The sequence below is a fragment of the Drosophila erecta genome, unplaced genomic scaffold (assembly GCF_003286155.1).
Source record: "Drosophila erecta strain 14021-0224.00,06,07 unplaced genomic scaffold, DereRS2 tig00000092-arrow-pilon, whole genome shotgun sequence".
NCBI classification, from domain to species: Eukaryota; Metazoa; Arthropoda; class Insecta; order Diptera; family Drosophilidae; genus Drosophila; species Drosophila erecta.
Window position 1 is genome coordinate 10,894,306 of NW_020825207.1, and position 15,465 is coordinate 10,909,770.

Here is a 15,465-nt window from a genome sequence, read left to right on the forward strand (position 1 = left end):
TTCCATATAAATTCAATTGTTAATTGAATCGTGGCCAAGTTGAAATATGGGCTTGACTCTAGCAACCTGTTGATTCGTCTTGACTGATTTATTGTATGGAACTGGTACAGCGAAGTGGAAAATGGAAAATCCGAGAAATTGCTAATTAAGCGTGAGACTTTGATTCAATGAAAACTCAAGGGCTGCATGATGGTAAACTTGCCCATAACTACGATACCATAACTACGAGGATTTTCATCGCAGGCAGTTTCCCTACTTTCGGTAAAAATAAATCAAAAGCAAAATCAATGAAAATCAATGAACTGACTTCGGCAGCCCCGAAATGTTCAAGCAATTTATTTATAACAGGGCGAATGGAGCCACAAAGAGATTTTGGCCAGGAAAAGGGCAGCGGGAATGTCGGTGCCACAGGATCCCCGAAAGGCACATGTGTGGGGAAGGCCTATAATTGAATTATTTTTACGCATTAAATTTATTTATTCACGACGCTCGATGTGATTCCCCATGAATGCCACTGGTTGGCAAAGGCAGCACGTAAATGCAATTTAAATTTATTTAGTCAAAGCAACCGGTGCTGCCAAGGCAACAGGCACCTATTTTATGGAGTAATATTTCCCAGATGCAGTAACAACTTTTATTCACACAAATCGGCTTAGGTCTCTCATGCTGGGAAACGCATAAAAAGTCAGTTTTGCTATATATCTTTGAGGACTTGTTGCCACTCGTGGCCCGCTTGACATTGAAACACGCACTTTCACCCGGGTTTTTTCGCTCCGCGTCCTGACTTTGACATGGATTTAATTAAATTTTTGTCAAAACTTTTGCTACAGAACTAGAAAGAGAGATAAAGCGAATTGGGGGCTAAAAACTTGTTGACTGGAGCTGGAGTTTTTCCCTCAAGCGTTTTTAGCAGATCTACATTGTTGGTCTTGGACTTTTACTCTTGCTTTTACTTGGGCCCCCAGGTCATTTCCCTATTTACCTTTCCGCCACCCCACATCCTATTTGCTCCGCTTTTTTGCGGAAATGAAGAGAGCTTTTGGCAAATTTCAGAGCTCCGTTCTGGCATTTCCGCGTTGCATTAAAGTGCCTGCCCTTTTTGCCGAGTCTCTGGCCAGGAAATGTGATGGAAATTTCTTTAAATCTGCTCGCAGGCAGGGCGAAACTTCAACAGGTGCGAGCTTCACAAAATTGGTTTTATATGGCATTTCCGCAGCGCCATGGAATGGGTAATTGGAACTCACCTGGCTGTAGATGAAGTGTCCTCCAGTGGGAGTTTGTCTGTCTGCCCGGCAGCCCGATGGCAATTAAAGCATCGTTCTGAAAAGAAAACATGAGGCAATCTGGGTCAGGTAATGTGCAAAAGTTGTGGTGCATGAAGAACTCAGACTGGTCTGGGGGAAATGTAAAAGAGTTAAGTTGCTGCAAATTCCTGCCCTCTGCCGCAAAGTTATGCCAGATCAGCGATAACATTATCGATTGCCCACTCACCCGTGGCTTTTCCTACCCGCATCCCTTCGCCGTAAGTAACCAATTTTGCTGGCAACTTTCTTTCGGGCTGTCAGCGAAGTTTTCATCACTGTCGGAGCGGATAACAACTTAACTTGAGTCAGATCGGACAAGAAGTTGCTGTTGCACATGCAACACGCTGTTGCACACTAACAATATGTGTGTGTGTATCTCAAAATGAACGCAAGCATGAGTTTTCAGGGCAGAAAAGGGAATAGGAATTTTTGGAAAAGTTACGCGACTAAACCTTTTGAAGCTATCTATATTTCTTTTTTTAAATATAGCGATTTTCTTAAATAGATATTTTGAAACCAACATTTTTTTTCCTGTGCTTCATCCCTGGCTTTCAGCCGTTGCACAAACTTTCCCTCACAAAGGCGCTTCAGAAAAACAACCACAACAAACAGGACACAATCAGGACGCGAGCTAATCGCCACATCAAAATGTCAGGTGGCGTGTTATAGATTTCCTTGTGCCGCCGTGTACTTGCAACACTTTTTGCACTAAGCAGCAACATGACGTACTAACTTAGACCCCTTGTCATGGGAAAAACTTCGTTTGCTCTGCCGTCAGTTGGCTTTCAGTTTGGGAAAATGTGCGTGGGAAGACTGTTTGCCAATTCGAAGGCGCTGCAGAAGATGCATGCAACATTAATGAGGAGCACATTCTCGATTTGCTACCAAATCAAAGTTACGAGGGCGACGTTGCGTATACTTGATCTTGTTACACGCCCAGCTAAATGTCAATTTATTTGCCACACTCCAAAGCACTAAGCCGACAGCCACGGCAACATCATCCCTCTCTTTCGCTGAACAGCCAGCCGTCTCTTTCCCCGCCTGACGAGATGTAATCGATGAGCTCTGTGGCCCTTGACTGACTTAGCGGCTGACAGACGATGTCTGCGAAATTTTCTTCGCAATTTGATTACAACTCATCGGGGCAATCAAATTATGATGGGGATTTATGCGCTTGAGCGAAACTTTTTAATGATTTTAATCATCATTTATTCTAATTACATAAGTCCTTGTAATGAGCGGCAATTGAAAGCGAAACCACTTGGTAGTTGTGCGAATGAAAGCGTTGCATAATTATGAGGTTATTATATTATTACAGTATTGCCTTTAAATTGTAAAATATCCTACATAAAACTTGGTTAAATCTAAAATACTTTGCCACAGGCCCATAAATTCTTAAAAGGCTGTGATAAGAAAATGTCAATAAAGGCTTTTCATTAACCACAAAGCAATATTTTAACCTTTCCCGTTTCGATTTCCTATTTCGACAGTCGATTTGGTAAAAACCCCTCTGATTGAAACGCCCATTGTCTGCAGTTCAGGTGCATTTTACACCCAGTTTATGGGGAGTCGTCTGAAAGGCCAGCAAGAAATCCCCGTAAATTGAAAACGAAAGTTGAAATGCAAACACAAATGGGATGGGACATAAATGGGGGAAAAAGGCAGTAAGCGAGAAATATTATTTGTATGTAACCTTCTATTTATGCTGCAAACCGCAGACGATGGAGCTGCTCCCTCTGGCGAATCCTGTTTCTTTTCCTATTTTCCCTGCTGGTTGGTCACAGCTGACGGTTAGGGACCAAAGTCAATAATGCCGATAGACGGCAAATAAAAATTTCGTCCTTTTTATTTCGGCTGGCAGGGGCGGAGGGGTAAAAGCACGTTTTTCGATTTCACTGCCGTTGTTGGTATTGTTTTGGGCCAGACAAAAGGCGTCTGGGGTTACGAAATGAATGCCAAAAGCAGCCACGCAGCAGAAATTCTGATCCAATGGCCGCCAGCCATCCTTTTGGCTATTAATAACATACCAATGATGGCCAGGATCCTTGCTAAAAATCCCTTTTCACCATTTGCCAGTCGCCAATTCACTCCTTTTGGCCAGTTCACTCCCAGCTTTGCCAATTTCTCGCCTGACTTTGACTTTGGCTTTGGCATTGGCATTGGCATTGGCAAGGTGGCTTTGTTTTCATTTCAATGCCAGACACCGTATTCCGTATCCCAGTGACTATAGTTACAGTTCCATTTCGAGTGGCAGCTGAGAACTGACGTCGGTGGTGAAAGCGGAAACGGAAATCGCCGGACAGCTAACAAGGAGCGCGAACAATTGTCAAATCTCCCGCCTCCACCAAGTCAAAGTCGGCAGACGGAGCGGATTCCCTAGCTCTTTGATTGTTTGATGTCTCGTCTGCATTGTCTTGTTGGCCAATTCTCTTTCAGCGACCAATTGGCAATTATTTTAGACAAATAATTGCTTAAGTCAGAAATTGTTTGGGGAACGTGGCTCAACTCCCAAAGCCAGTTAACTTTGTGTCTCTAAATCTCCCATTTCCCCAGATTTAAGAGGGAGGAAAAAACCTGTTTCCAATTAGCGAACCTTTTGCCTAAGATCATGTACCAGCTACATCTGAATATATCTAATAACCTTGTATTAGCTTACATATTTGTCTTGCCAAGAGTTTGGTTAACAACGCTAAAAAAAACTGTTTCGCACTCCACTAGTATTCGGTTACTTGGAGTAGTAAGTGTTTCTTGTGGCGGAAGCCGCTCAACTTAATTCAAAGTTCAGTTCAATGTGGCAGCTAACTGGTTCAGAGACCGGGGCTCCTCGGTCATATGAGACACTTGAGAAAGAATGCACTGCTGCCGGTCTTTCAACATGGGAAACTTAACACCCGGCGTGGGTGGAGTGCTCTGCCGGGTAAGGAGCCCTAAGTACACAGAGCTCGTATTTTCAGCTTCATTTGTGGGTCATTTGCTGTGATTTCGCTTGGCCAAAGCTGATGCTAAGCGGATTTTAAATGCCTCTCAAGTGGTTAGCTGCTCTGTGTACTTTGGATGAGTTATGAATGGCTAATTGCCGTGATGAAAGCCGCTTACTAGGCTGAGAAGGGGGTGCTGAGTAAATAAAGGTGCCAGGAACAATGCGGGCATAATGCACCTCATAGCATTTGACTTAATCAGATAAGCAGGGATTGATTGAATTGTAGTGAATTTATTTAAATATTTAAGATGCATGCTTAGTGAGCTGTAAAATACCATCAAATCAGATCAGTTTGTTTTGCAGAACTTCAACTACAGTACAGACCACTATGATCCCATCTGTTTCACTCCGGACATAGTAGCTAAAAGGTTTTCTGGCTACCATCAAGCATGTAATATATCTGCTGAGGAATATTCAATCCTTGGGCGGAGAAACTTGGATGCTGACAGTTGATTGAACACTTTTTGAAATGACAAAAACGCCCCCCGGGTGACATTTCTCAAAACACTTTACTGCGTCTGCACCGGGTGCGCATTTCCACCTCTTAGCCGTCTTACCCGCCCCTCGGCGATTTTCCCCTGGGTTGGCTAGGTGTTGCAACCTTGATTTACGAGTCAGTTTTGGGAAGCTGGATGGGCTGTGGGCTGTGGGCTGCCAGTTGGGCGTTGGGAGTTGGGAGTTGAGTTGGAGGATACCATTTGCATAGCGGCGGACGAACGGAAAGGAGCCAGCGGCCAATCATTAAAACGTCGGCATGATGAGTTCTCCATGCCGCCTGCTCCGCTCCGAGTGGCAGTATCCTGAGGCTTCTCTCGCGGTTTTAAATTACCATTTTAATGCTGCCCAGTGCCGTTGATTGATGTGGTATGATGCTGATGCGTATACTGTTTTCAGGGGCAGCAGTCAAAATGTAAATGCCTCCTCGTGGGGCAAAGCGTTTTTCCTGCTAACAAGCTTTTGGCATTTCGTCTACCGTTTTCGCTTTAAAGCCATAAAATAGGGAAAGATTTTTTAATGCTGACCATAAAAGTGAGGCCTCCACAAACACGTAATGTCCGAGTATATATATTCTCTGTCTGAGGCACAGGCTCACCTATTAACAGATACTTTGAGACACTTCACTGGACCTGGCTGCTGCTCAGATGCTTTGAGTTATGCATTTTCCCTCGCTCCCTTTCAACACACAAACACAAACCCGCCCACACAAACAAGAGTCCCATTCGCCATTGGAATTTCTACCCGCTGATTGAGCACAAGTGCCTTGATGACTGACAGACTGACACTTTGGGCTTTTAAATGCCTCAGAAATCCACTTATTTTCGGATCGGCTTTTAAGCAGCTTCCGAAAGATGTGTTTCCCCACCTAGGGTTTTATCTTCGTGCCCGGAGTTTGTTAATGAGCTGCTGGCAAGACAGAAACTACGGATGATTATAATATTAATAGTGCAAGCACCAATTTACTTTCAGCTCCAATTTACTTTCAGTCTCTTATCATCGTGCGGTTATTACTTGTGATATTTATTCAGCTTTTCTAGGAAATCTTAAACATTTGAATGTTTCAATATTAAGTGGCAAATACTTAACAAGCATAAATTTTAAGAATTTCCGAACAATCTCATAATTTTATGCTTTCTGATCCATTATTTCAGATATATTAGAGACGCTTCTCTGAGTTTCTGTCTCCCGTTTTCTGGTTCATTTTATAGATCGACTGCCAACGATGTTTAATGGAGTCTCTTCAAAACTGTTGGCTTGTCAACCGCTGTGCAGTCGCATCACATGTGTCACCTTAAAGGGAGAATTTACTTTGCAGCCCAGACATTTCACACCCCAGGCAGCCAACCAACAAGCATACAACTTGTATCTTTTCACTGCTTGTAGAAGATAGAACGAAATGTATGAAAATAATTTTAATGGCGCCAAGTACTTGTAGGAGAGCTAGATTCACGACTCCGCCGAGGTGGCAAGTTGACACCAAAAGTGAAGTCGGGCCAAATGCACTTCCTGCTGGAATAGAAGACTCACACTTCTTCTTCCACCGCACTTCCGTTTCGATTTCATGTTTTCCGACTGCGTAGGTGTGAAGTGAATTTTTCGCCAGTGGCAAAATTACCCCAACTTCCTACTCAGAAACTCCGTGCATAGAGGGAAATCAGACTCCCTGAGTGCGACGTCTTTTCATATTTCTCTTAGCGTTGACATGATTGCCCTTAAATGCAATTTCATATATCATATCAGTCCGGAGTGAAGCAAGTAGGGATAACTCTGATCCGTTCAGGTTGCCTCGTGTGATGATTATTATTACAAACACATTTTTATTCTGCCAAGTGAACGCACTCCAGTGAAGCATGCGTGGGCCAAGGCCGATCAAAATGCCATGTGGGTTTTAAAAAGAATAAAGCTAGTGGACTCACACAAGCAAAAATATAAACACCTATACCTTAATCTTTCCCAGAGTTCATAATGTTCAGCTCTTTAAGAATTCCCATTTTTCTTATAAGTTCTTAAAGCTCCTTAATGCCAGGCGCAAGCTTAAGCATTTTCGCAGCTTGGAATGCTAATGACCCACATAAGTCATTAACTTGGCCCCGATAAACGTTAAATAAACGTTGGAAAAAAGTTGCGAGAATTTCCGCATCAAAGCGAGGAGAAAATTCCAAGGGCAAAAAAAAGAAAGGGGGGGAATGGTTAGCAGCATCGTAAACTTTTCACAGGACATCATCATCATCATCAGCAGACACATGCCTCCCACACTTTGGCTCCTTGGATTTCAGCGGGTGGAACGCCTGTCAGTTGCTCATCAAATTGCGTGCCGCCTGCAGGAAATTAAATAATTTTGTGTAATGAAAAAAGACCAGCAAAAAACAACGAGCGGCAGCATTAATGGTAATGCATTTTTTTTCCCGTCTCCACATTGGGCCTAAAACAAAGGCAAACACTTAAAATGATTGTTGTGGGCGTCGCGAGAGTGTGTGTGTGTGTATGCCACGCCCCCAGCAAAACGCACATAAAACAACAAAAAAATAGCATAAATCCTCAGTTATTTGGCTGGAATTCATTGCAAATGTGCGCACATTTTCCAATTGAAATGCCAAACACGAAAAGCGAACATTTCCCAGCTACCTGATGTGCGATATGGCTATGTGCATTTAAAGGTGGCAACTTCTGAATTTTCTGCCCCAGTCACCATTTTGATTTATGTGCATTTATTTTGCACTCGCTCGTTAATATTGCTATGGCTAAAATAACCAAGTCGCCTCAAAATATGACTTTCACGTACTAAACACAGAACTTTGTAAAGATATTGGCTTTCAATGCATTGTTGTAATGTATTCTACGAGTTCTGTAGAATATATGTACTGTTTGTTTTATTATATTGTTTTATTGTATCGAAATTACTTGCTGTGCACCATTTCCCTTCGAAATTCGCAGCTTAAATTAATTTTGACAGCCGTCGAGCCCAAACCATTTGCCGCTTTTCCAGCATGCCACCCACTCGTACCTGCTCCATAATTTTCCAGGATCCACCGAGTGGGGAAAACCAACAAGCGGCGACCATTTGAAGGGCAGAAACACGCAAAGAGAACGAGACGGACGGACGCACACCTAAATTTTGGCCCCAAATGATTTGAAAATAGCAGCTGTAATTTGTTTGCCAACACACACAGGCACGCACTCAAACCCACACGCAGGGCTCACAGCCCCCCGAGTTTTTCGCCATTTGGAAAATCCTCCTCCCCATCCCCGTCCACAAAGAATTCTTCCATGCGAGTCCAGTGAAAAAAGGCGCAACATATGCCAACATTTCACCATGCACTGCGAGACCTTGGGGACTCCGACTGCATTATGATGGCGAGCGCTTTTTGGGGTGGTGGACCGACAATTAGACAAAAGCTGGGGACACACGCAGACATGGCTTCAATTCCATGACATTGTCAGGCTTCAGAGCAGGGCGCCTAAGTGGGGGAAAATGAAAAAAGTGGAGCTGGTGCGGGTGCTTTTCATTATTATTTTGAAATTAAAATTCCCCACTCGAAAGGAAGGTCCTTTGGAGCACTGCACATGTGCATTTGGGGTTTTAAGCATCTCATCCTTTGCTTCGGAGGACGATTTTTATGAACGAGTCTGCTGGGCGCGGTCAGAAATGTGCACGTACCCACACTTTTTAATTGATTAAATATATATGCAGATTGTCCTTGGGCTGGTGCCTTGAATATTAAAATCAAATGCAAAACATTTAAAGGGGGCAAATTCATGTTTAAAATACAAATTTGCTGAGAAACCAATAAACTGGCTAAGACTTTTAAGACGAACAAGAAATAAATACGTTTTTCTAGCTACATAGAATTTCAAATTGACTAGACGGAAAATGGAAAAGTGCGGCAAAAGGATATACCACATGTGGAAATGGAGCTGAAAAATGCTGTAGATTTTGGGCAGTGAAAAAATGTTTACGCAAAATATCAAAGTTTATTCAGTTGGAGCTGTAAAGTGATTGAAGCGGGAACTAACTCCTCTGACTAACTGCCACACATCGCTCACTCCATCACAAACCCTTTTCGATAGCGTTTCTACAAGTTTCTTACCCAAATTCCCCCTAACTTCCTGATGGAGTGACAAATTTGCACTTAGCCCGGGCTTTGGCTGTGCACTTGCTGAGAATCGTGAGCTGCATTTATCTGCTATTGAATTTCAACCGAAAAAAGGCGATAAAAAATATCCGAATTTATAGCCCAGATTTGCTTTCCTTCTTATTCTCCCCACTCGATTTGTTGGCGAAAAATGTTGGCGTCTCGCTAGTTTACACGAAAATGAATCGCATTAGTTAGGGTTGAGTGATTCGGAAAATGCGGCAGCCCCAAATGGCGCTAATTTCGCTTGCAACTTTATTTCCGTGGGTGAGCCTGTCTGCGGCTTGGAGTTTTTGCCTACTTTGCTCACTTTAATTGAACTTCATTAGGCTTACCTTGTGAGCCGCAGGAAGGAACTTACAAAGTTAAACGAAAAGTTAAAGTTAAAATGGCACCGACTGAAATCTATATGTATGCTGTCGTAGGAATTCAAAAAAATTAAAAAATGTCCCAAGGCTGAAGTTCTATACTTCATAACTCAACTTTTCTTAATCGGATTTTGAATTTTTTTTCGAATTTCTCTGTGTATAATGTTGTAGAAGCTCAAAAAATTAAAAAATGTCCCAAGGCTGAAGTTCTATACTTTATAACTCAACTTATCTTAATCGTATTTTGAAGTGGCATACCTCTAAATGTTTCTGGCGCAATTCTCTACACATCTGCATTCAAATTTACAAAATAATTTTTTTTTAAATTTTTTTCGAATTTTTCTGTGTATAATGTTGTAGAAGTTCAAAAAATTAAAAAATGTCGCAAGGCTGAAGTTCTATACTCCATAACTCAACTTATCTTAATCGGATTTTGGAGTGGCATACCTCTAAATGTTTCTGGCGCAATTCTCTACACATCTGCATTCAAATTTACAAAATTATTTTTTTTGAATTTTTTTTCGAATTTTTCTGTGTATAATGTTGTAGAAATTCAAAAAATTAAAAAATGTCGCAAGGCTGAAGTTCTATACTCCATAACTCAACTTATTCTAATCGGATTTTGAAGTGGCATACCTCTAAATATTTTTGGCGCAATTCTCTACACATCTGCATTCAAATTTACAAAATTATTTTTTTTTTAAATTTTTTTCGAATTTTTCTGTGTATAATGTTGTAGAAGCTCAAAAAATTAAAAAATGTCCCAAGGCTGAAGTTCTATACTTCATAACTCAACTTTTCTTAATCGGATTTTGAAGTGGCATACCTCTAAATGTTTCTGGCGCAATTCTCTACACATCTGCATTCAAATTTACAAAATTATTTTTTTTTTAATTTTTTTCGAATTTTTCTGTGTATAATGTTGTAGAAGCTCAAAAAATTAAAAAATGTCCTAAGGCTGAAGTTCTATACTTCATAACTCAACTTATCTTAATCGGATTTTGAAGTGGCATACCTCTAAATGTTTCTGGCGCAATTCTCTACACATCTGCATTCAAATTTACAAAATTATTTTTTTTTTAATTTTTTTCGAATTTTTCTGTGTATAATGTTGTAGAAGCTCAAAAAATTAAAAAATGTCTCAAGGCTGAAGTTCTATACTTCATAACTCAACTTATCTTAATCGGATTTTGAAGTGGCATACCTCAAAATTTTTGTGGCGCAATTCTCTACACATCTGCATTCAAATTTACAAAATTATTTTTTTTTTAATTTTTTTCGAATTTTTCTGTGTATAATGTTGTAGAAGCTCAAAAAATTAAAAAATGTCCCAAGGCTGAAGTTCTATACTTCATAACTCAACTTATCTTAATCGGATTTTGAAGTGGCATACCTCTAAATGTTTCTGGCGCAATTCTCTACACATCTGCATTCAAATTTACAAAATTATTTTTTTTTTAATTTTTTTCGAATTTTTCTGTGTATAATGTTGTAGAAGTTCAAAAAATTAAAAAAATGTCCCAAGGCTGAAGTTCTATACTTCATAACTCAACTTATCTTAATCGGATTTTGAAGTGGCATACCTCTAAATTTTTCTGGCGCAATTCTCTAAAAATCTGCATTCAAATTTACAAAATTATTTTTTTTTTAATTTTTTTCGAATTTTTCTGTGTATAATGTTGTAGAAATTCAAAAAAATAAAAAATGTCGCAATACTGAAGTTCTATACTCCATAATTCAATCGTAAATTTTTAACACGAATATACTTAAGTATACAATTATATCATACAGGACTCCATATACATATATATCTAGTCTAAATGTAATGTTTTAATTACATAATTACGGCTTACAAAACCATTTTAGATTTAAAATCAAGAGCTCTGCCACGGACTTTAAGCGATTAATTTTCAACCTTTCAAGAAAGTTCGTTAGCCAGCAATTTTATCTACTCTCCGATGTACATAATTCGTTGACAAAATAAGTAAATTGAAGCCTGCAAGTCCAGCTAACTTTGTGGAAAAAAACAAAAGGGGAAAGATAGACCCTAAGGTACGCCAACGCAGTACCCTATTGAGAATCTTCGAAATGCTTACCAAGTCAAGGTATTTTCTACTCCAGGGTATACCAGAAATCTAACATGTTCGACGCTCGAAAAGCTCAACGAATTGACTGCCACAGTTCACATCATGAAATATTTAAGGCATCCAACTCCTTGAAACAGGAACTAGAGCTCATCGCCCAATCGTGTGTAAAGTGACAACTTTATACCCGGGCTTTTGGACCGAAAAAATCTACTAAAATGTCAGGCAAGTCCAAAGCTATTCTTGTGTCCATTCGAATATTTAAAGCGTTTGCGGCTGTTGGACGCCCAAATAAAAAATAGAAAGAGCCCCAAACCGTAGATATTCCGGGTTTATTGGTTAGTTGGGCTGGTGCTGGTTTTATTGCCAACAGTGTGTCCTGTTTATTCAAACAAGCCAAAAGTTTGGGACAGGCTGCCTGGCTGCGGTTGCCATTAAATCCTCAAAAATACCTCAATATATATGTGGGCTCGTTTGAAAACAAGGACCCACCTCCGGTCCTGCTGTCAATGCGCCTCATAAATTGTGTATAACATTCTGACCAGTTAATGGATTTAAATTTTCATGTGTGTTTTGCTGGGTCGGCAAACTAACACACAAATCTATCCATCATAGGTTTTTGCGGTTCGCCATCGCATTTTAGGCCCAACAGCAAATTTCATTTCGTTTCTGTGTCTTTCGGTGTCTTAAACCACAATTTAAGCCAAGTTCTGGGCCTAGTTAAAGATAGAGGAAAAATGCCTTTTGCTTTGACACAAATGTAATAAATATTTTTAGTTGAAAGCCGCAGTAAAGGCATTTTGATGCTAAATGGTTTTAATAACACACATAACAAAGATGTGGCTTAAAAGTATTTACCCAAAGTTGTCAAAGAATCAATAAATGCCCTTTGACATTTTTGTTTATCTTGAGAGACCAGAATTGGCAACTCAAATGTTAGTCCAAAAGGTCATCTCCCGGTCTTAATGCCAGCAATCAAAAACTAATCAATATGACTGAATGAATGAACGAGATCTCAAAGATACTCGATCGGACGACGATTTGAATAAATTCAGCCGCAAATAAATCGAACTGCAAGGTAAGTCGAAGGCCCCTCAAATTCAAAACCCCATAGTTCAAAACATTTTGTGGGTAAATGCAAATTTATTGCAACTAGTTGTGGATGAAAACGGAGGGCGGAGGGTGGAGGGTGGAAGAAAAAGAATTTGCGTATTCGAATCGGACTCGAAATCGAACTGCGAATACAAAAAGTCTCTCTGCTGCATGTAGTAAAATATGCTAAAAGTAAATCCGAGTTGAATTAATGGACAGCAATCTTTGGATAAATCTTATGCATTTTCAAATGCACACAAGAGGCATTTGCATAACCGCAGAGCAAGCCAGTAAACCAGAAGGAACTCGACTCCGGCCACAATTTATGCAAATTCAATTGCAACAACTTTAGCAGTCGCCACTTTTTCAGGTCCTCCATTTTTTCCTCCGCTCCTCTCCTTTTTTTCTTGGCCAACCCATACGTTGGTATACATATATGCGATGGTCAGGCCAATCGATGGGCTGTAATCCTGATCCCCGCAGATAGCTTTGTCCGCAATGATAGCCGGACTTGTGGCAGGTTTTGTTTGATTTTCACCCATTAAATTTAATGAATGAATAAACATTTCTTCAGTGATTTTTCGTAAGGAGAGAAATAACGCCTGACAGCTTACGCTGATTACAGTTCAATGCCAGTTACACATGAGCCTAATCCACTTCCACTCACGACTCCGCATTCAATTGCCTGAGTTTTCAGAATTCTCAACTCAACTCGCTGCAGACAACACAAATCAACACCTACACATACTGAATGAAAATCTCGTGGGGCGCAGGAGGAGTATTATGTCTCCATATGGAAGTCTGGGGATAATAATCACAACTAATGCGACAACTGCCTTGGTTACTTAACTTTGATGTTGCTGCTGCTTTTCTTCAACTTCTTTCCATCCCGCAATATGTACATACATAATGCCTCGGCTGAGAATAGGATTTTCGGTGGAATGTGGAGCAAACTGAATTCGCCTTAAGCTAATGAAAGTAACTTTGCTGGCGAAAAATGTACCAACACAGATGGGGAAATATCTTAACCATTTAAGCAGCAGCTACATCTTAAAGAGATTTTAGCTTTCACAATAAATTAGGTAAACAGATTATTACATCAATGAAACAAAAACTCCTGTTTCCCTCTCCGAATTCAGCAAAACGAAATAAGTTTAAGAAAAGACATTTGATATATACATATTTGCCTCGATGGCTCCTTTCGCTTTTTTCACTTGCCAAACTTCCGCTTTTCCCTAGGACGCAGCTGCCTCACTTTCGTTGACAATTTGAAGGCGCCTCCTCCAGTGGCTGCAGCTTCTCCGGACGCGCTCCGGACTACTACTGGGCCAAATAGTTGGCAAAGAACCCGGGAGACAACGTCTTCCTGCCCTGGCAATCTTACACATGATTGGCTTCGTGCGGGAGTGAAAGGGCGGCGAGAACTTGAACTCCTTCCGCAACATGATTATTTCTTGTTTATTGTTATTTTACGCTACTTTGAGACTTTCAACCAATCCGCTCTGCGGAGTGCAGACAAGTTGCAGCGAATTGTTTCTCAACCCATTTTCCCAACTCCATTTGGCACCCGTCATCAGTTGACGTTTCGCCTTATCGGCTAGTCAACTTGGGTGGCGTTTTGAAGTTTTAAAGTTGCTTTCTGTGTCGGGCATTTCGGCTACTGTTGGTTACCTTATCTGGCCAAAGTCACAGACACGTTTAATTTCTCCGCCGACATCATAAATCGATTAACCAACGCTGCTCTGGATCATTAACAGCGAGCAGGCCAAAGTTTCAGACATCGGAACGCGACCCATTAGACCCTTTTCAATGTCAGGGCAGCCAAAGGCGCTAATTTGGCTACAACGGCTCTCAGCCAGTTAGACAAAAGGGTAGGGCAACAGTAGAGATATCGCTTTACACAGGAAAAAACGTAGTCCACGAAAATAGCTTTCAATTAAGTTATGAAATATTCAAGAAACTTCCAATAATGTGCATTAGCTAATTAGTATTATTTATTAAATACAAGTTAAGTAAATGGTTTTGAATTTTTATTTTTTAACGATTCGAGTCGCGCCATTTAACTTGAACCAGATTTTTCTCAGTATTTCTCAGATTTCCTTGACTGCAATGGACAGCAGCCGGAGTAACAAACATTTTGACGCAGATGAAGGCAACGGATTCCCCAACTCCGTAAACATTTCACAGAAAGACATACCCGGATAGCCAAAGGAGCAGCAGCTGTCATATCTGACATTCGGAGCTAATGCTAATGCATTTGAATATCCACTCAGCCAGCCAGTTACTCCAGTCAGCCTCAAGTGGTTTGGTAATAAATAGTTAAAGTTTCGCTTTCTGGCACAAAAGGCGTTGCTTTGTGGCTGAATTGGTTTCCAGTTTCCCGCCACCGTTGATTTTCGGTGGGGAAAAGTCTCGCCTTGAGCGCTTAGTCGAATTTTCCCCGAGTTGTTGGCCGTGTTGGTGCAAAACATTAATCTGCACATCATTAGGAGTACGTCTATGTTGGTCGACTTAAGATGTTTTATAGAGGCGTGTGAAGAAACATTTTCGTGTGGGACTCTCCGACTTTGGTTAATCACTGCCTAATGGATTTCTTTGTAAGAAGATATGTGAGCGACAGGCCATATTGCTAAGGCAATGTTTTTCCTCTTTTTAGAAACAAAAATGGTTTAAATATAGTCCCAGAGCTTCTACAATTTCTTTTCAATAATTCATAACAGAAGCCAAACATTTGCCTATTCAAATGTTCACCTGACTGGTGAATATGTATTCCTCATTTGAAAATCCACTTTGATTTCATTCCAAGCGTCTGCATCACTTATCTGAATTATGGCCAAGTGGAAACCAAATTGGATTGCTCACATCATAACATGTCACAACACTCAAATGAATATCCCACACCCACACGCGTAGTGAGTGGAAAATGCCAACTCGTAACATAATTCATGCAAATATCATTAAAACCCATTCAAAACTCACTTGGGTATCACAGCATTCGTAATTCGG

At 40.7% G+C, this 15,465-nt stretch overlaps 1 protein-coding gene across 1 annotated transcript in view; it reads right to left on the reverse strand.

The window, feature by feature from the left end:
• LOC6547979 (leucine-rich repeats and immunoglobulin-like domains protein 3) overlaps window positions 1-15,465 on the reverse strand; it is a 74,140-nt gene that overhangs the window by 21,280 nt on the left and 37,395 nt on the right. Inside the window, exon 2 of the mRNA XM_015156772.2 lies at window positions 1,245-1,320. The gene's annotated coding sequence lies outside the window, so the exon portion shown is untranslated. The remainder of the gene's footprint in view (window positions 1-1,244; window positions 1,321-15,465) is intronic.